The 22,747-nt window shown below is 43.2% G+C and overlaps 1 pseudogene; it reads right to left on the reverse strand.

Moving 5' to 3' along the window:
- The window catches only part of LOC115131752 (dolichyl-diphosphooligosaccharide--protein glycosyltransferase subunit STT3B-like), an 84,532-nt pseudogene that overhangs the window by 11,869 nt on the left and 49,916 nt on the right, over positions 1 to 22,747 (reverse strand).

Genomic DNA, 22,747 nt, shown 5'->3' on the forward strand with positions numbered 1-22,747 from the left:
AACATCAGTGCCAGACCTCACTAATGTTCTTGTGGCTGAATGGAAGCAAGTCTCCACATCAATGTTCCGACATCTAGTGGAAAGCCTTCCCAGAAGAGTGGGAGCAACTTCCTGTTAATGCCCATGTGGAATGAGATGTTTGGCAAGCAGGCGTCCACATACTTTTGGTCACGTAGTGTATGTTACTATATGGTATACAAGGACTGGAACTTGTAGGTCAGGTGTATGTATATGGTATATGAGGATTTGGTTATGAAAGCAAGGTGTATGTGCAATGTTGGGGTATAGGGACTCACCTGTATATACCTGATACTACAGTATATATTGAGGAAGTCAGGTGTACGTGTAACTAACTACAGTGCCTTCAGAAAGTATTTACAGCCCCTTAACTTTTTCCACCTTTTTTGGTGTTCCAGCCTGAATTTAAAATGAATTACATTTAAATTTAGTGTCACTGGCCTACACACAATATCTCTTCCTTTCAAAGTGGAATTATGTTTAGAACTGTTTCCAAATTAACTAAACATTTAAAGCTGAAATGCCTGGGGTCAATACGTATTCAACCCCTTTGTTAAGGCAAGCCTAAAGTTCAGGCGTAAAAATGTGCTTAAGTCAAATAATAAATTGCATGGACTCACTGTGTGTAACAAGTGTTTAACAGGCTTTGAATGACTACCTCATCTCTGTACCCCACACATATAATTATAAAGTCCCTCAGTCGAGCAGTGAATTTCAAACACAGATTCAACCACAAAGACCAGGGAGGTTTTCCAATGCCTCGCAAAGGGTACCTATTAGTAGATGGGTAAAAAAATATATATATTTAAACTGACAGAATATGCCTTTGAGCATGCTGAATTTATTAATTACACTTTGGATGGTGTATCAATACACCCAGTCACTACAAAGATACAGGGGTCCTTCTTAACTCAGTTGTCGGAAAGGAAGAAATCCGCTCAGGGATTTCCTCACGAGGCCAATGATGAATTTAAAACAGAGTTTTAATTAATAATGGCTGTGATAGGAGAAAACTGAGGATGGATCAACATTGTAGTTACTCCACAATACTAACCTGAGTGATAAAAGGAAGCTTGTACAGAATACAGATATTCCAAATCATGTAGGACTTGCCTAATTAAATAAAAAGGTTTCCTTTTTGCAAGTAAGGCATTATAAAGTAAAACTCCCCAAAAATGTATTGAAGAAATGTACTTCATGTCCTGAATACAAAACGTTATGTTTCAGACAAATCCAACATGGAGTACCACACTTCATATTTTCAAGCATAATAGTGGCTGCATCATGTTATGGGTATGCTTGTCACCTGCAAGGACTAGTTTTTTTTTTTTATAAAAAGAAACAGCGCTAAGCACAGGCAACATCCTAGAGGAAAACCTGGCTCAGCCTGCTTTCCAAAAGACACCAGCAGACAAATTCACCTTTCAGCAGGAAATGAACCTAAAACACAAGGCTAAATCTACACTGGAGTTACTTACCAAAACTACATTGAATGTTCGAGTGGCCTAGTTAGTTTTGACTTATAAATCGGCTTGAACATTTATGGCAAGACTTGAAAATGATTGTCTAGCAATGATCAACAACCAACTTGACAGAGCTTGAAGAATAATGTACAAATTTATTACAATCCAGGTGTGCAAAGCCCTTACACAGAAAGACTCAACTGCAATCACTGCCAAAAGGTGAGTCTAACATGTATTGACTCAGGAGTGTGATAGCTTATGTAAATATCTGTATTTAAATGTAATACATTTGCAAAAAAAATATCTAAAAACATATTTTCACTTTGTGTGTAGATGGGTGAGAAAACCCCCCAGAGTTAATTCATTTTGAATTCAGACTGTAACAACAAAAAGTGGAACAAGTCTGAATACTTTCTGAAGGCAATGTGGTATAGGAGGACATGCTGCTCTGTAAGTCACTTGCATGTGTAATGGCATAGGAACTCACCGGTGTAGGTGAGATAGATGACGGTGAGGAACACCACCCCAGCAGCTAGCGACACCCCCAGGAAGAACAGGGTCTGGAACTCCTGCTTGGTGAGCCTGTCCTTCAGGTACTGCAGCAACGCATATGCCTGGAGCAGTGCAAACACGCCTGCAATCACAGAATGTCAGAGTTAGCACAGCATTACAACAACCTTAACCATTTGGGTCTCATGCGAGCAGGTTTGACGGTTGTCTTACTATAGATGTGCTTACACACTGATGCTGCAAATAACACAACATATCGGAATAGCAGGAACTGTTAAGACTGAAATGGGATCTCTGTTCTGTTACCGGATGTCGCTCTCTTGTGGAACTTCATGCTAATTAAACAAAGCCCTAGTTTCACAGGCAAAACAGAGGCTCACTTCCAATGTACAAACCCCCCCCCCCAGCATTCCAAGGTCACAACTCCACCAGAACAATGTAAAAAAGCCCATCGCTCTGATGCTTTATTCTTCCCTTCCTGTCCCCGTCACGCTGGCTGTCGCTGTAGACACCGCCAGATGTTGCGAGCAGCTGCTGCCCGAAGCAAAACACGCCCAGACCTTTGAGAGAGTGACAGTGCTTTCCATTCCTCAAAGCCCACGTCGCTGCCGTGCTGTCCTGCCCCGGTCACCCGCATAACAATCACCACTTCAGAAATCAGACTGAAGCTACGTTAGACTAAGAGGAACATAAAATGTATGCTTTAGAGGTACATAATCTTGTTACTAGTGATGTGACAAATTAAACGATAAGACAAATGCATAAAATGAAACATTAATTCACAATTCTGTTGCACTGCTGCCAGCAACAGTTTGGGATCGCATGGTGCGTCCCTTTCAGATGATTAAGCATTGCACCTGTACTACCAATGTGGTACCTAAATTCCACCTCCACAAAGTTAGCATTTCACCATCTAATCACACGTCTTCCATACAGGACGTCGCTGCTGTCGCTAGACTTTCTCTGCCATTTTTCCAAGACTTTGTTCCAAAATAACTGATTACTCGACTCCCTTTTCTAAAAGCACGCAGAATCGACTCCTCAACTCCTCCGATTCAGTATTTTTTTAACAGACGAGACTGATAGGGGCACAGTATAGGCAGGTCGGCCACCAGGCAGAACCGTGCACTAGGCCTATCTATCGGCAATCAAAAGCTGTAGCTTCAGTAAAGCAGGGCCTATCATCAATGTGTATGCTAGCATATTCTACACGCAACAGACCGAGGGACGGAACACACTCTTGTCATTAGTGAGGAGAAAGACCAGGCAAGCGAGCATGAGGGGGGAAAAGGGGCAGGCAGAAAGAACCGTGCACATATGTTTTGGAAATCTGTACATCGCAATGTCTTGTCGCCTCGCAAATACACCAAAGTATCATGAAGTTAATCTCTTCCTCTCTGGTTTTAAAGTGCAACACATAATCATTTTATTTGTTCATTGTAATTAGAGAAAAATGTCCATAATATAGCTGGTGCTAATAGTGGAATGATGGCGTTTCACGGTTTACTTATTACTTTACCCGCCAGTGTTGTGATAGTCGTCTGTTGTTATCAATCCACTATTAGCGCCAGCTATAGGGACATTTTCTGAAATTAAAATGCAAAAATAAAACCCCGTGTAGCATATTAGTAAACCCAGAGAGTAAGAGGCTAACTCTTTGCTGCTTTGGTGAATTTGTGGTAATAGTGGAGTGTTTCAGTCAAAATAAAGTTACTTTCGGTTCACCAGCTGGGACCGTTGGCGAGACGGGAACACAAACTGCAACGAAATGATACAAAGGCACTGCCAATACAAGAGAACAACTGCTTGGTCATGGCCCAAGGTCTCTGTTGGAAATGTTTTTTTTTTGTTTTTTTCTCAACGAGGTCATACCTGGTTAAATAAAAATAAATTAATAGAGCGGTTTGCGTCTCATAGCGAGTCGTGTCGTGAAGAGCGCCCAGTAGACTAAAAGCGGGTGGGTGGGGGAGGGGCTTACCTGCTGCAGCCATGTGCTCACTGGTTCGAATTGGCTGGAAGCCCACAAAGGGGATCTGCATGGATAGCACCAGGCCCACGATGTAGAAAGTGCTATAAGCTGAAAGAGAGAAACAGAAAGAGGGAGATGAGATCAAACAAACAAGTTGAACACAGATACGGTCCCATTCAAAAAAAAACAATCTCACTTCAGTTTGGGTTGTTAAGGAAAAGCGCCTTCTCTCTTTAGAGGTATTTAATGTGCATTGAGACTGAGTGGGATTAAATACTAACGCCTCATCTGGAGAAATTTACTGAGAACATAGAAGTGGGCAAAGAAAAGTGCGGGGGGAGCCTAACGTGAGCCGACAGTGCAGTAAAACTGCAGAACTCCCACCTTTGTAGCTGATCTGATCCTAAGGCATGTGCCCTAATTAAGATTTCACACTTTTCTGAACACTGGGGCTTTTGAAGTGACTGGCGAGCCCTGAGCACTCTTGACTCTGATTCATTTTTGCCTGTTGACTGATGGAGGTAAGAGATGAACTGTGTGAATTAGAGTTGTGAGTAAGACTGACAATGCACTTTTGTTCAAGGACTCATTGTGCCAGCGCCGATGCCAATGAGGCATCTCGTTTTTTTAGAAGAGCTTTCTCTATGGTATAACGAAGGAGAAAGGTTCAAACTAGATCAAAACGAGATGGTTGTGAAGCAAGGACTTACACAAGATGGCTGCTTGAAAATCAACGCAAAGCCCTAATCTAAAGGGTGCTTGAAGTTGACAGCTTCTGCGAAGCATAAATATTTCAGAACAAATTTTTTTTTTTAATGGAGAAAATGTTCTGCATTAACAAATGGTTCTTGTGGAAGGGTACAAAGGCACTGCCAATATCCTTTGAGGAAAATGCAAAGAGATTGCGTATAGCAGGGGGCAATGCCCTAAATTTTAAATAGGGACGTCATTTATTTTCAAAGCACCCAATTACAGGGTACTGTTTACCTTGAGTAATATATATAATCAAGTGTAAACGATGCTTGATGCTAAACCATTTATCTTAACCCACCTAGCCTGCTGTTCCTTCAGCTTAGCTAAATATGTACTGCCTACGACGCTGCAGCATTTCTGCCTGTCTGACAATGATGTGATGTGTTCTGTGTGAGCCTCAAGGACGAAAATAAGTCTGGTTCTTTTGATCTTTGCTTTACTCAGAAATAGAAGCAATTTACAGTAAGATATACGCAGTCAAATTCATAATTAAACTCAGTTCTCAGTCACATTCAGGAGAGCAAACAAGTATTTGTGGCTGTTTTGAGGAAAACAGGTGTGTGGGGTCACATCTCTTTAGCAGATAGTTTATCTGATCGCAAACCTTGTGCATGTACAAAACATCAGGAATACCTTCCTAATATCGATTTCCACCCCCCTTTGCCCTCAGGCCATGGACTCAACAAGGTGTTGAAAGCATTCCACGGGTATGCTGGCCCATGTTGACTCCAATACTTCCCACAGTGGTGTCAAATTGGCTGGATGTCCTTTGGGTGATGGACTATCCTTGATACACACGGGAAACTGTTGAGCGTGAAAAACCCAAGAGCGTTGCAGTTCTTTACAAACTCAAACCGGTTCACCTGGCACCCACTACCATACCCCGTCCAAAGGCACTCAAATATTTTCTTGCCCATTCACCCTCCGAATGGCACAAATACGCTCCATGTCTCAAGGCTTAAAAATCCTTCTTTAACCCCTCTCCATCTACACCAGGTATTCCCAAACCGGGGTACGCGTAATGCCGTGGGGGGGTACTCCAAACAAACATGTGATTCACATTTCCAAACAGTCCATTTAAATGTTCCATCAGGGCTATATATATATATAGCCCTGATGGAACATTTAAATGGACTGTTTGGAAATGTGTACCCCGGTTTGGGAATACCTGGTGTATATATATATAATGATGTTTTTTCCTCGTCTGAGTAGCCTCATTTCACTGTCAAAAACAATTGAACCATCTAGTGTTCAACGAAACAACAATGTCAAATACAGGTAGCCTAGTCAAATAATTGACATCCAATCACATTAACCGTTACTCTTGCGGGAATTCCATTAACGGACCGTTTCGTATGTAGCGAAACGCAGCTGCTGCTCATGTTGGTATTTGTACTGATGGCGCAAAAGACTGAGACATGGTGGAGTGGTAATGCGCATGCAAGCAGTTGCTCCCGACGCCACTTGGGTACACTGCAGCGTCCGAGAGGCTCTTGCTGCCAAGGGAATGCCTGACAGCTTGAAAGACGTTTTGGACACTACAGTGAAAATGAGTCACTTTGTTAAAGCAAGGCCCCTGAACGCTCGTGCATTTTCTGCACTATGCAATGATATGGACAGCGACCATGTAACACTTTAACGACATGCTGGTTATCAAGGGGCAATGTATGGACATGTTTTTTGGAATTGAGTAACGAGCTTAAAGTTTTTGCTGACCATCATTTACACTTGTTTGACCACTTTCATGATGAGTTTCTCACACGACTGGCCTATCTGGATGATACCCCTCCCCCTTGCCTGAACGATCTGAATCGAGGATTACAGGGACTCTCCGCAACTATATTCAATGTGCAGGACAAAATTGAGTCTATGATTAAAGAAGTTGGAGCTCTATGTCTGCATTAGCAAGGACAACACAGGTCTGTCCATCATTGTAGGATTTTTTTTGTGTGCAAATTAACTCAAGCTTACAGAATGTCAAATGTAATATAGCGAAGCACCTGAGTTGGGTGCGCAATTATGCAGGTACTTTCCCGAAACGGATGACAAACAGCTAGATTCGTTATCCCTTTCATGCCCTGCCTCCAGTCCACTTACCGATATCTGAACAAGAGAGCCTCATCGAAATTGCAACAAGCGGTTCTGTTAAAATTTAATTTAAATCAGAAGCCACCGCCAGATTTCTGGATTGGGCTGGGATCTGAATATCCTGCCTTGGCAAATCGCACTGTTAAGACACTGATGCCTATTGCAACCACGTACCTATGTGAGAGTGGATTCTCAGCCTTCACTAGTATGAAAACTAAATACAGGCACAGACTGGAAAAATATTTAAGACGGAGACTCTCCAATACAACATTGCAATTATGTGCATCCTTTCAAGCACCACCTCATTAACCTGTGGTGAGTTATTCCCCATTTTCGATGAACAAATCAGGTTTTATATGTAAGACGGTTAAGAGGTAAATTATTGATGATTATTATTATTTGTGCCCTGGTTCTATAAAGAGCTCTGTCACTTCCCACAAGCCGGGTTGTGACAAACTCACTCATTCTTATGTTTAATACATTTATTGTATGGTGTGTGTGGCAGGCTTACAGTGATGGCTACAAAAAAAATAAAAACATTTGAAAGTGCTCTGACCCTGGTGCTAAAGGGGGGTACGCAGCTGGAGGTTGAACGTTTGAAGGGGTACGGGACTATAAAAAGTTTGGGAACCACTGATCGAAGTGAATTTAAACAAGTGACATCAATAAGGGAACTTCGCCTGGATTCACCTGGTCAGTTCATGTAAATGTTCTTAATGGTTTTGTACACTCAGTGTAGGAGGGGGGTTATGATCACATCTCTTTGGCAGATGAAAGTGTTTTGTGGTCACTCACCGATGTAGACCCTCCTGCTGTAGCGCTGCATGAGCAGCAGCACAAAGACATGCAGCGGGATCAGGTTGATGATGAAGACGTATCCTCCCCATGCTGACACCTGCAACAAACACAGCCATCAGCAAAACACACTCGCACGCCACCAGGAATGCATGGGAATACGCAGTGGACCAATAGAAAACCAATGCAATCATGTTTAAACACTATGACCGCAAAATAAAAATGCATCAATAACTTTAAAAGCTCCATGAAATGATGCGTCGACACTTTGTCTGACGTGAAACGAGGGGCCTATAAAATACTCTACAATAAACCATCAACTCCAGTATGTAGGATGTGCAGAGCAGTCGGAGGGGGAAAATACTCACACCTGCTTAGCCACACAATCACACATTTCATCCACAAATCCCTCATCTATGATAAAAATATGTTTTGCAATTACTGCTAATTGCGGGGGGACTCAAGTTTGTTCAGGAGTGGTTAAGCGAAATTATCTTTTCAGCCATTTACATCTTTAGCTTCAGATGGTGAGAGCTAAATTAGGTGCAGTTGAAGCCTAACCTGAATGAATACGGAGAAGACTCCCATTTTGAGCTACTTTTCTGTGTTGACACAGCCGCAGTGGTTCTCTGTGAGAGAAGAGGTTGTTAATTGAAAACAACGCTGACGCAGAGGGACTGCTGGGGGGGGGGGGGGGGGGGGGGGGGTATCAGTGAGGAGAGAGTGAGGTTAGTATAAATGTCGCTTGACGCAGCCTCCCGGCCACAAAGTGTAATTTGACCAAACATCTCACACATGTACTGCTAATGACCTCACCGTTGTGTGTGTGTGTGTGTGTGTGTGTGTGTGTGTGTGTGTGTGTGTGTGTTACTGCCCCCACATGATTTTGAGGGTTGAATAAGCAGCAATCTTCTGGAGTCACCGAGCCATATCGAACACAAAGCTTGAACCAACTCTTCACTCCGACTGAAATCTCTGCACCACCAAGCACAAAATATCTTGTTTACTACCAAAACAAAGTATGTTAACCTCTTGAGTGTAGGGGGCAGTATTTTGATGTTGGGATGAAAAACATACCCAAATGAAACTTCAGGCCCAGAATGTGCATATAATTGTCAGATTAGGATAGAAAACTCTAAAGTTTCCAAAACTGTCAAAATATTGTCTGTGAGTATAACAGAACTGATATTGCAGGGGAAAACCTGAGGAAAATCCAAAAAGTGCCTTCTATTTTGAAAGCTCCCTGTTCCATTGCATGCCTTCCCTCCATTTAAAGGTATATCAACCAGGCTCCTTTTCCTATGGCTTCCACATGGTCCGAACAGTCTTTAGACAGTTTCAGGCTTTTATTCTGAAAAATTAGCGAGAAATATCACATCGCGTCAGTGGATGGCTGGGTGCCAGAGTTTTACATGCACGAGCAGCTTGGAGCAGACATTTTCTCTCCCTCTCTCCTATTGAAAAAGCTACGGTCTAAATATGATCAATTAGTTATTGTAAAAACAACCTGAGGATATATTTTTTTTTAAACTGACATGTTTCTACGAACTTAACGGATACTATTTGGAATTTGCCCCGTCGTGACCCCTCGAGCCTGTGGATTTCTGAACATAATGCACCAACCAAATTGAGGTATTATAATCTTATAAAAATATAAAAATAATCTTTATGGAACAAAAGTAACATTTGTGTAACTGGGAGTCTCGTGAGTGCAAATATCAGAAGATCATCAAAAGTAAGCGATTCATTTTATTGCTCTTCTGACCAATCTACTTTGCTGCTAGCTGTTTGTAATGTTTTGTCTGCTGAGAGAGATGTCCTTACATAAACGCTTGGTTTGCTTTTGCCAAAAAGCTTATTTAAAAAAGAAATCTGACACGCCAGGTGGATTAATAACAAGATAAGCTGTGTTTTCGTATATTGCACTTAGTAATATAACTATTTTTTGTAATTGAATTTGAGGCTTTGCAATTCAGCGGATGTTGACGGAAATGATCCCGCTAAAGGGATCGGTGCGCCACAAAGTTAAGAGACTGAGGTAGCTGAAAGAGCTGGTGCATACACTATCAATATGCCTGTTAGAGTAAATAAACTCAGCAAAAACTAAACTTCCGCACTGTCAACTGGAAATATTTTCAGCAAACAAAAACGTAAATATTTGTATGAACATAAATTTCAGACAAACTGAACAAGTTCCACAGACATGTGACAATTGTGTCCCTGAACTTAGGGGGGTCAAATCAAAAGTAAGTATCTGGTGTGCCCAACAGCTGCATCAAGTGCATCTCCTCCTCATGGACTGCACCACATTTGCCAGTTCTTGCTGTGAGATGTTGACCCACACTTCAACCAAGGCACCTGCAACAGGTCCCAGACGTGCTCAATGGGATTGAGATCCGGGCTCTTCACTGGCCATGGCAGAACACTGACATTCCTGTCTTGCAGGAAATCACACACAAGAGCAAGCAGTATGGCTGGTGGCATTGTCATGCGGAGGGTCATGTCAGGATGAGCCTGCAGGAAGGGTACCACATGAGGGAGGATGATGTCTTCCCTGTAATGCACAGCGTTGAGATTGCCTGTTATGACAACAAGCTCAGTCCGATGATGCTGTGGCACACTCCCCCAGACCATGACGGACCCTCCACCTCCAAATCAATCCCGCTCCAGAGTACAGGCTTCGATGTAACGCTCATTCCTTCGACGATAAACGCAAATCCGACCATCACCCCTGGTGAGACAAAATTGCAACTAGTCAGCGAAGAGCACTTTTTGCCAGTCCTGTCTGGTCCAGCGACAGCGGGTTTGTACCCATAGGCAACGTTGTTGCCAGTGATGTCTGCCTTACAACAGGCCTACAAACCCTCAGTCCAGCCTCTCTCAGCCTATTGCAGACAGTCTGAGCACTGATGGAGAGATTGTGCGTTCCTAGTGTAACTCGGGCAGTTGTTGCCATCCTGTACCTGTCCCGCAAGTGTGATGTTCGGATGTACCGATCCTGTGCAGGTGTTGTTACACGTGGTCTGCCACTGCGAGGAAGATCAGCTGTCCATCCTGTCTCTCTGTAGCGCTGTCTTAGGCGTCTCACAGTACGGACATTGCAATTTATTGCCCTGGCCACATCTGCAGTCCTCATGCCTCCTTGCAGCATGCCTAAGGCTTGTTCACACAGATGAGCAGAGACCCTGGTCATCTTTCTTTTCGTGTTTTTCAGAGTCAGTAGAAAGGCCTCTTTAGGGTCCTAACTTCTCACAACTGTGACCTTAATTGCCTACAGTCTGTAAGTTGTTAGTGTCTTAATGACCGTTCCACAGGTGTATGTTCATGAATTGTTTATGGTTCATTGAACAAGCATGGGAAACAGTGTTCAAACCCTTTACAATGAAGATCTGTGAAGTTATTTGGATTATTACAAATTATCTTTGAAAGACAGGGTCCTGAAAAAGGGACGTTTCTTTTTACTGAGTTTATAATGTACTTATCGATATAGCTCAACTTTTAGCTGGAAACGTCACTTATCACAAAAAAGGCCTCAATCAAAAATCTGGTTAGGCCCCTATGCATCCTGCTTAATGTATTTCAAGAAATCCCCTTCTTACTCCGGCTTTGAGTTAAGAATATTTATTTCTGGCAATAGTTACCATCAGGAATGTTGTAAGCTGGAGATAGTGGTTAGTAGATTCCCTAATTAAATAAGCCACATCCTCATATCATCTGGGTGTATTGAAACATCTGAGTGACATCCTTGTAAGGCTTTCATGCCATGTTCTGACAGGATTTGGATGTTCTGACAGTTGTCCTTCGAGAAGAGTCCCTTACAATACAATGAGGAATAACTTTCTCTGTATGTTACAATACAACCAGGTGGACGAGCAGTTTGTTACAATACAACGAGGAGGAAGGGCTGTTACACTATGTTAGGGCTTCCTATGGGCCCAACGCTAACCTGTTAGTATGTGTACTACAACAAGTGCATCTCAAGGTAGCATTTTGCCCTGTGACCCTAATGGACAGGTCTTACTGCTGTCATAATGGGGTCAGCAAAGAACCAGACACCATTTGACTTTAGCCATTCCCCTTTACTCACGCTCCACTGGTCTTATTTCTATCAAGCAGCATAGGGGGACGGAGGGTATTGCAGTGATAAAAGGGCATAGGGGTCTTGCTACGGGGCTAAATTCGATTGCCTCAGAAGGCGGCATAAAGAGGCTCAGGGACCTCTGCGGGGGGTAGAATGCGGGAAACAGAATAACCTGAGATGCTGTTGGTCACCTAAGGGGGTATCAGATGACATGAGTGAAGGATATAAGCTGGTACTGGAGTCTCAACTGAGAAAGAATATTATTTGTGGGAGAAAGTTGTTTTGTTGAAAGTCAGGTGGGGCCCGGGTAGGTAGGTGAACCACTGCAAAGCTCTGCATAGGTTTCTTCACTGTATAGAAAAGGGGCCTTGAGTTGTGATTTTATCGCTCGACTTCTAATAATAACCTCCAGAAAGCAGTACGTCTTACAATCACCTGAAGAGCTGAGTTGTGCTGCTGAGAATGCCTCATAAATACTTTATGAGTGAAAAGAACTTCATAAGTGCTCACATGATGCTCGTGGTTGGGGGAGGGAGAAAGGGAGGTTCTGGCAGGGTAGGAGGCAGTCGTCACAGGAACTTAGGGAAAACACGATCTCTCCCGGGAGACATGAGAGGGAACGTCACGCAGCTCTCACAGTAGGGGTTTTCGCAGGTCTTGTCCATCATGGCGTCTCAACAGAGCTTCCCCTCTCCCTACCTGGCCTGATGACAGAGCTGAGCAGGGAATTTTTCACTGGGCATTGCAAATGTGTCATGTTCAATTAAGCCTCATGGGTGAGTGAGTATCCTTAAAATCAACAGTGGGAGGGGAGAAACGATGGAGGGGGTAGATATTGCAGCTTGGTACTACTATCAAGTATTATTTGAAAAGGTCGGGTCACACAAATTTCCAAGGTGGCAAAGGTCCAGATGGATAATGTCATTTAAAAATTGGCGTTCTAACAAACCCCCACCCCCGAAACTGTTCACACCCCTCTTGTTGGCGGAGGGAAAATGTTAGTTTTAAAGCCAGATTTCACACAGTTGAACACATTAAGCAGACAATTTGCTGTTTTAAAAGCTCATTTTTTGCAATTATACGTATTGTTCCACGTCTTCTGTTTATATGATACCAGGTGTTGAAGCCACGGTCCGTATTGACCCTCTTCTGGGTCCGGTTCCGGTTCGCTAGTTAAGTATGGGGCCCAAGAGGGTAGTGAGAGTGTGACAAAGGTGATCCGGGCTTGTCGGGTCACCAACACATCCTGTTGGTGGGAGGGTAGAGCGGGGTTGTGACTAGAGGGAGTACACCTACAACCGGAAGTACATTTTTGTAAAAGGTCATGATAGCATTTTAGCTTACCGTAACCGTAAATCTTTTCCTAGCCTGCCATTTTAATGATTTTAACAAGCTACAAAAAAAAGTTACTTCCGGTCGTAGCTGTACACCCTCTACTCAGAACCGTATGGAGGGGAAGGTCGAAATAGTCTCACTCCAGATCTTTGAGGAGCGAGAGAACAAGAGGGGCTTATAAAATTGGTGTTGTTTCTCGCTGTAGAAAATCTCCCCGCTCTGATCTCTTTTCAAATGTGGTCATTAGTGGCTTGTGGCTTTCCCCTTCTCTCTTCCTGCGGAGCTTGGATGCTGGGCCCCGACATGATCGATGGGAGCTGGATGTCTATAATCCATTTCATTTGACATCTGTCTCTTCCCGAGCTGAGGGGAGAATTAACTGAAGATGCTGGAAGCAGAAGATAATTACAGGCACTCAACATCACCAATCGTACACAAAGAGACCTGTCTGGGAGGCAGTTGGCGCAGTTTCTCTTATCTCTCCATCGACCAAAAGGTTTAACGCGCCGGTGCAGACTCCATTTTCACGTCAAAAGCGGTAACGAGCAGCGGTAACGAGCAGCGTCTACGATCGTACTCAACGCTATCTTAATGTAATCATGACTTCCAATTCCCAGAGATGGGATGCTAGGTTAGTGTAAATCAATGACACTGTTTATGTGTTTCCGACTAACAATTAAGGCTCGGACACTCACCATGTAGAAGTAGGAGAGGCAGCAGCCAATGGACCAGAACACCGAGCCGGTTTTGATCGACTTCACCTATGAGGGAGAGAACAGACAAAACGGTTAAGGACTAGTAAACTGACAAAGCAAAAAAACAGTTGAGAAATGTCTCAAAAAACTGAAAAGTTATATTTACATAAGTATTCAGACTCTTTATTCAGTACTTTGTTGAAGCACCTTATGCAGCAATTACAGCCTGGAGTCTTCGTGGGTATGAAGCTACAAACTTGGCACACCTGTATTTGGAGACTTTCTCCCATTCTTCTGTGCAGATCCTCTCAAGCTCTGTTGGATGGGTGTGTCGCTACACAACTATTTTCAGGTCTCTCCAGAGATGTTCCATCAGATTCAAGTCCGGGCTCTGGCTGAGCCACTCAAGGACATTGAGACATGTCCCGAAGCCTCTACTACTTTGTCCTGTTGGAAGGTGAACCTTCGCCCCAATCTGAGGTACTGAGCAGGTTGTTTTCATCAAGGATCTCTGTACTTTGCTCCATTGATCTTTCCCTCAATCCTGACTAATCTCCCAGTCCCTGCTGCTGAAAAACATCCCCACAGCACGCTGCCAATACCACGCATCACTATAGGGCTGGTGCCAGGTTTCTTCCAGATGTGACGCTTGGCATTCAGGCCAAATAGTTCAATCTTGGTTTCGTCAGACCAGAGAAACTAGTTTCTCATGGTCTGACAGTCTTTAGGTGCCATTTGGCAAACTCCAAGCGGGTTGTCATGGGCCTGATTTGTGGAGTGCTGCAGAGATGGTTGTCCTTCTGGAAGGTTCCCATCTCCACAAAGGAACTCAGTGACCATTGGGTTTTTGGTGAACTCCCTGACCAAGGCCCTTCTACCCCAATTGGTCAGTTTGGCTGGGCAGCCAACTCTAGGAATAGTCTTGTTGGTTCCAAACCTCTTCCATTTAAGAATGATAGAGGCCACTGTGTTCTTGAGGACCTTCAACGCTGCAGAAATATTTTGGTACCATTCCTCAGATCTGTGCCTCGGCACAATCCTGTCTCGGAGCTCTACAGACAATTCCTTCAACCTCATGGCTTGATTTTTGCACTAATATGCACAGTCAACTGTTGGATCTTATATAGTCAGGTGTGTGCCTTTCCAAATCATTTCCAATCAATTGAATTTACCACAGGTGGCTTCCAATCAAGTTGTAGAAAAATCAGGGATGCTCAATGGAAACAGAATGCACCTGAGCTCAATTTTGAGTCTCATAGAAAGGGTCAGAATACCTATGTAAATAAGGTTCCTGTTAATTTGTAATACATTTGTAAAAAATAAAAAGTTTTCACTTTGTCATTATGGGCTATTGATTTCAATTTTAGAATAAGGCTGTGGGGGGAAAAGTGTTAGTTGAAATGTTACAACAAAAAAATGTATTGAAACTTGTTAAAAATGTAGTCACGCATGAGTAACTGAATGTTATTTGAAAGAGGAAGTACTTTAAGGATATGTTTTCGTTTGTCTCCTCCATCTCCACTAACCCAAGCTAATTGTATGGATTTCTTTCCTAATAATAATGTAAAATTAACATCTGTACAGAAAGACTCATGTGCAGGCCAAATTCCAGAGGAGGAACTTCTTGATGGAATTAAAGCCTTTAAGGCTGGGAAAACTCTGGGGCTGGATGGCATGCCAGTGTAAGTACACCAAACTTTTTTTTTTATATACTCAGAGGACCATTATTAGCATGTTTTAACAACTCCTATATAAAATGGTAGATTATTGAACACAAGGGCATTCTCACTGAAACAGGACCCAAGTGGTATATATAAAGATCCAGTCCATTTAAAGAATTGGAGGCCTCTTACACTTCAGTGTTGTGATGCAAAGAATCCTAGAAAAATGCTTGCCACAGAATTTATAAAATATTGTCAGATATTATTCCTACTTATCAGACAGTTTTTTTTACATGGACAATACATTGGAGATACTAAAAGACAAGTAATGGAAACAATATAATACTATAAAATATCAGGAACACCAGGCCTGGTTTTCATAGCTGATTTTGAAAATGCTTTTGATAAAGTATGACTGGAGTTTATACAGTGTGTGGGGGGGGGGGGGGGGGTATTTAGTCAGCCACCAAATTGTTGCAAGTTCTCCCACTTAAAAAGATGAGGCCTGTAATTTTCATCATAGGTACACTTCACCTATGACAGGTGAATGAGGGGGATTTTTAATGAATTTATTTGCAAATTATGGTGGAAAATAAGTATTTGGTCACCTACAAACAAGATTTCTGGCTCTCACAGACCTGTAACTTCTTTAAGAGGCTCCTCTGTCCTCCACTCGTTACATGTATTAATGGCACCTGTTTGAACTTGTTATCAGTATAAAAGACACCTGTCCACAACCTCAAACACTTACACTCCAAACTCCACTATGGCCAAGACCAAAGAGCTGTCAAAGGACACCAGAAACAAAATTGTAGACCTGCACCAGGCTGGGAAGACTGAATCTGCAATAGGTAAGCAGCTTGGTTTGAAGAAATCAACTGTGGGAGTAATTATTAGTAAATGGAAGACATACAAGACCACTGATAATCTCTCTCGATCTGGGGCTCCACGCAAGATCTCACCCGTGGGGTCAAAATGATCACAAGAACGGTGAGCAAAAAATCCCAGAACCACACGGGGGGACCTAGTGAATGACCTGCAGAGAGCTGGCAAAGCCTACCATCAGTAACACGCTACGCCGCCAGGGACTCAAATCCTGCAGTGCCAGACGTGTCCCCCTGCTTAAGCCAGTACATGTCCAGGCCCGTCTGAAGTTTGCTAGAGAGCATTTGGATGATCCAGAAGAAGATTGGGAGGATGTCATATGGTCAGATGAAACCAAAATATAACTTTTTGGTAAAAACTCAACTCGTCGTGTTTGGAGGACAAAGAATGCCAGCAAGTGTGTGAAAATCAGTCAGGAAGTCAAATCTTGGTCAAAAATGGGTCTTCCAAATGGACAATGACACCAAGCATACTTCCAAAGTTGTGGCAAAATGGCTTAAGGACAAAAAAAGTCAAGGTATTGGAGAGGCCATCACAAAGCACTGAACTCAATCCTATAGAACATTTGTGAGAACTGAAAAAGCATGTGCGAGCAAGGAGGCCTACAAACCTGACTCAATTACACCATCTCCGTCAGGAGGAATGGGCCAAAATTCACCCAACTTATTGTGGGAAGCTTGTGGAAGGCAAATCCAAAAGATTTGACCCAATGCTAATTGAGTGCATGTAAAACTTCTGACCCACTGGGAATGTCATGAAATAAAGAAAAGCTGAAATAAATAATTCTAATATTAGTCTGACATTTCACATTCTTAAAATAAGTGGTGATCCTAACTGACCTAAGAAAGGGAATTTTTACTAGGATTAAATGTCAGGAGTTGTGAAAAAAATGAGTTTAAATGTACTTGGTTAAGGTGTCTACATGTAAACTTCCAACTTCAACTGTACATACATACGGAGTCCCAGTACCATATCACTGTGTACAAGGTATTTGCTGTAGATATCTACATAAAGGCAGGGTAAAATGACGAGGCATCAGGATAGATGAGTAAAATACACAAGAGTAGCAGCAGCATATGAGTGTGAAAGTGTGTGTATGTAGTGTGAGACTTTGTGAGCATGTCAGTGTATTGTGTGAGTGTTATACTGTATATGCTCTTGCGAGTGTGCAGAGTCAGTTCAAGATTGGGTCACAATGCAGATAGTCTGGGTAACCAATTACAGTGCCTTCAGAAAGTATTAATACCCCTTGACATATTCCCATTGTTCCTGAAATGCCATGTATAATATACAATTGTGTAGCTCGGTCTCCACTTTTATCATATGTAATTAACACAATTTCAAATTTTGCTACATAAGACCGAATTAAGGAGGTCGGTCACATATGGAGAGTGGTACTCAGTAATGTATGTAACGGATTTGTCCAAAACATAACACTTTGTATGCAAGACAAAATGAATTGCTTTGCCACATTTTTTTGTTGTACTACTTTAGTGCCTTGTTGCAAACAGGATGCATGTTTTGGAATATTTTATTGTGTACAGGAGTCGTTCTTTTCACTCAATTAGGTTAGTATTGTGGAGGAACTACAATGTTGATCCATCCTCGGTTTTGTCCCATCACAGCCATTATTAAACTCTGTTCTAAATTCACCATGGTGAAATCCCTGAGCGGTTGCCTTCCCTCTCTGGCAACGGAGTTAGGAAGGACGCCTGTATCTTTGTAGTGACTGGGTGTATTGATACACCCTCCAAAGTGTAATTTAATATCCCTTTTGAGCACAGCGAAGTTATTACATGTCTGCTGTTTTTACCCATCTACTAACAGGTACCCTTCTTTGCGAGGCATTTGCGAGGCACCTCCCTGGTCTAAGTGGTTGAATCTGTTTTTGAAACGCACTGCCTATTTGAGGGACCAATTGTATGTGAAGGGTACAATGGTAGTCATTCAAAAGTCCACGCAACGTGTGACTTAAGCAAATTCTTACTCCTGAACTTATTTAGGCTTGCCATAAAGGGATTGAATACTAATTGACTCGGCGTTCCAAATGTAATTCATTTGTAAAAATGTCACTAACAGCAGGTAGTGTGTGTTGACCAGTGTACCCCCACACAAAAATAATCAAGATTTATTCCATTTCAAATTCAGGCTAACAAAATGTGCACAAAAAAAAATATTTAAAAAAAATCAAGGGGGTGTGAATACTTTGAAGGCACTGTAATGAACTATTTAGCGGTCTTCTGGCTTGGAGTAAGAAGCAGTCATGGAGCCTGTTGGTCCGAGAGTTGATGCACCAGTACCGTTTGCCAGACAGTAGCAGAGTGAACAGTCCTTATGGCTTGGATGGCTGAAGTCTTTGGCAATGTATCAGACCTTCCTCTGATACCGCCTGATGGAGGTACTGGATGACTGGGAGTGATTTACTGATCCGCCCGTAACACCCTCTGTAGCGCTTTGCGTTAGAGGGCGGTGCATTTGCCATATCAAGCGGTGATTCGGCCAGTTAAGGTGCTCTCGATGGTGCAGCTGTACAACTGAGGATCTGAGGGCCCATGCCAAATCTTTTCAGCCTCCTGAAGGGGAAAAGTCACTCCACTACAGCCCCGTCGACGTGGATGAGAGTGGCCAATGGTGGCCAGTTTGAAACATGTTGGGATTACTGACTGGGACAAGGAGATTGAAAATGTCTGTGAAGACACTTGCCAGCTGGTCTGCCCATGCTCTGAGAATGCACCCTGTTATTGACTCAAGCCAAGTGGCCTTGCTAGTGTTTAAAGAGAGGGCTGTCTAGCATATTAGTCTGCTCCTGACACACTAGCTGGGACTTCTGGATACCTGGTCTCACCCCACAGCCTGAGTCAACACGTTAAAAAAGGGACCGTGTCTGACAGATAGCCCCATTGTACCTTTCATGACACTGTGGGAAAGTGATGGAAGGGTGCAGGGCAGGTGGGGGCACAGACTGTTTTATCTAACGCCGTCTGAGAGACACATTACAGTCACTTGACCTGCTGACGAGGATTGATTGATCAGCGGGGGAAAGCAGGCATGGTTCCGAATACCCACCAGAGCCTCAGCCGAGCAGCGAAAACCTCCATCCTCCCATCGATTTTTAAAACCAACCCAAAACAGTTAACATGTCACGCGCGTTCTCGCCGATGAGGCGCCATCTGGTTTTGACCCAAGTGTGAAACTACACATCTCCTCACAGGTAATATTGAGGGAACTGATAAAGATGTAGGCAACTGAGGAACACCAGAAGCCTTTTTTTAGCCTCAGTGCCACAGACAATTAAAAGGGAGCTAGCATAGAACCTACCAGGGCCCGAAACTACCATGCAGAGCATTTGCATGGTCAGGTCGAAATAAGTCTCTACTCCTCACACGGCCATGTGATCGCTCGTGTTCAAATACATCTCTCGTTTACTTCCCTCACACAGCGATACAAGCGGGGCTAATTAAAATGTGAGCCTGGAGAAACTGTGAAATTAGTGTGACAACAATGTAAGCACAGTGGAGAGGGGTTAGGGGAGGGTAGCGGGGAGTGCTAGTGTTAAAAGGGGCAGGTCTCTGGGGTGCGAGAGGATTCAATTATAGATTATGGAGGGGGGGGGGGGCAGATTAGGCGGCTGGAGTTGAATGGGTTATTAGCAGATAAAATGAAGGAGAGGGATAATGAAGATTGGAGAAGAAGCCTGGGAGAGGCTCCTATTTCAGCCTGCGAGGAGGGATCAGCTAAAGAGAAAGAGAGAGAGGGTGAAAACACTAAGATAAAAGTGGATAAATGAGACTTATAATGGAAAGCAGTGACGCGTAGCCAGGATGATAGTTTTTCGGGGCTCTTGCCGGTGGAGGCCACCTGGAACACTCATTGTCTGCCTTCCAAATCATGGCACCCTATTCCCTATAGTGCGCACTACTTTTGCCCAGGGCCCATAGGGCTCTGGTTAACAAAAGTGCACTATATAGGAAGTACGATGCCATTTGGGATGCACTCGTCGTGTTGGTTCGTTTTAAGACAGACATGGTCCATGTGAAATGACAATTAAAAGCTCTTATGACACTGCAGATACAAAAGCTCTGTCTAAACCAAATAGAAAAATGATCCGTATCTAATCATTGTGAAATTATGACAGAGAAGGCAGCTTATGACAAGGAAAACACTTCATCACAAGCAGACACTGCAGGTTCCCAAGTAAATCATACTAGCATTAAAGACAATGTCCCCGGTAGCGGTTTAGCGGTACGCAAGTAAATGCATAATATTGAGCAAACTATTCATTGTCTGTCTGCGTTTCATATAACAGTGGTGGAGCCCCCCTGGGTCAGGAGCCAGTCATGACTGACAATCACACCCATAATGTGGGAGGTTCTCTGTGGCACAACTCCAGGGTGTGTGGCTGGTTGATGAAAGCAGAGGCTCTTCAAACCGAGTGGAGGAGTTGTCAGCTCAGTCGCACTCGCTTGAGTTAACGTGACACTCCAGAGGCATAACATGGAAGCGACCTTTGGGGTCTCAAGTCCCCTCGGGAGTTCAATATGTCCGTACTTCGTTGGTCAAGTGTCAAGCTGAAAGAAATCTACTGACTGATAAATGCAGAGACAGAGAGGTTCAGGAACACAGAGTCCTGCAGAGCTTGCCACTGGTGACAAAATAAACAAGTGAAGCATGGTGGGAGAGAGCACGCGCCACATTTACCTGAGTGAATGCCGGTGTGTCCTTGGGAGGAGGGAAGGAAAAAATGTAAATAAATAAAAAGGTCGCTCCCTGTTTGTTAGGAGCGCTGTTCAGTTATAACCCTGAAAAATCCTTGAGGATGACTTGGTGTGGAGGGGATCCTTACGATTCTCAGCTTGTCTGGAGGGGCTTAAATGCCACCCGAGTGAAATGAATCGAGGGAACTGATGGTGAGCCAGGCGCCCCCTGCCAAGGTCGACTTTGATAAGGGGGGGAAACGAATGCTGATTAATGCCGAATTTGCCCATTTACAATGCACTTCAATTTAATCTGTGGGTATAAGTTGCATGCACCTGCCTCGGCCTCAAGTTATCAGGGAGCATAATGTACTAAATGTGGGAGGGAGTAGAGCGGTGTGTGCGAGGCTGTGACTCGATTGTGATTGAAGGGAGAGGACATGCACTGAGGGCAAATAATGTGAATATGGGAGTTTCTTTTGTGTAGAATCCTCCTACAGCAGATGGTCCATTTCCATGGTGTCGTAAGCCATTGTGCTCATAATCCTTTCACCTCGTGTACGTTAGCTTATCCAATGTCTGGTCATATTCTCCGACATTCCGCTAAGCCTATCAGGGCAGTTTTTTGGGTGATGAGAGAAAAGAAAAAAGGGGTTACTGTTCAAGTGAATGGACTGTTCAAGTATGGTAAATAAATGCATTTTACCTCCAACCTTAAATATCTCTGTATTTTTAAGATCACCGGCGGCGACTGAAACCAGACAGTCAGGAGACTGAGTGAAGGTTCACAGAGTAGCAATAATTTAACCACGCCAAAGCAGCTATTAGCGCATTGACTGCAAATCTTGTCAAATAGAACGTCCCCCTTCACATCAAATGGGCCATGGGTATACAAATCGGAAAAAAACACTGAGAAAGATCAAGCGGCGGTTTTCCCCAGACACAGATTTAGCCTAGTTCTGGACTAAAAACATATTTATTATGGAGATCCTCCATTGAACTTGCTTTTTAGTCCAGGACAAGGCTTAATCTGTGCCTGGGAAACCGACCCCTAAATGTAGGACGTTTCTCTAAATGCATACTATCTTTCTCCGAGCACGCAAATTTAGTCAGAGTACGAGTCCAAATCAAAGTAGGTGAAACAGAGCACGCTTCACGAATGCGCACTCCGTTTGTACATATTTTGAAACAAATATGACGTAACCACATCAAAAATTACGCAACATTTTTGGGAAATTAATGGTGGCCATTATTTGAGCTGAAAGCGAGAGAAAATACACTCAGACTTTGGAATGAAATGTTGCCTATTCACATCTCATATGATGCCGGACTACAATATTTTATCTTGATATGTTAATTTTTGTGATGCTTTTTGTGATGCTTACAATACCTACTGTAGTGTGTGTAGATTGCAAGTCAATAGCTAGCTAGTTACCCACAAAGAATCAACCTTGCATAATTTGTTTTAGGACATTTTTTGCCTGTTAATCTGGTTAGTTACATTATTATGATTCACATATAGCTAGCTAGCTGATAGTATTGAAGTCAAATGTTTGCTTTGTGTATATCTTGTCTCTATTGCCATTGCCCTGGCTGGAAAAAAGGCTCAGTGAATGGGGAGGAGCAGCGTGAGGTAATACAGTATGGGGAGTGCGAGTGCATCTCAAATGCAATGTTTTACGCATTCTCCACACTGTCGTCCTCACAAGAACGTACTCAATAGAACAGCCTCAGAGCATGAGTGTGGGGCACACGGTAGTACCCTTATTGAGAAACACCCGCAGCCATAAAGGATCTCAA

Source organism: Oncorhynchus nerka, linkage group LG7, assembly GCF_034236695.1.
Source record: "Oncorhynchus nerka isolate Pitt River linkage group LG7, Oner_Uvic_2.0, whole genome shotgun sequence".
Classification (NCBI taxonomy): domain Eukaryota; kingdom Metazoa; phylum Chordata; class Actinopteri; order Salmoniformes; family Salmonidae; genus Oncorhynchus; species Oncorhynchus nerka.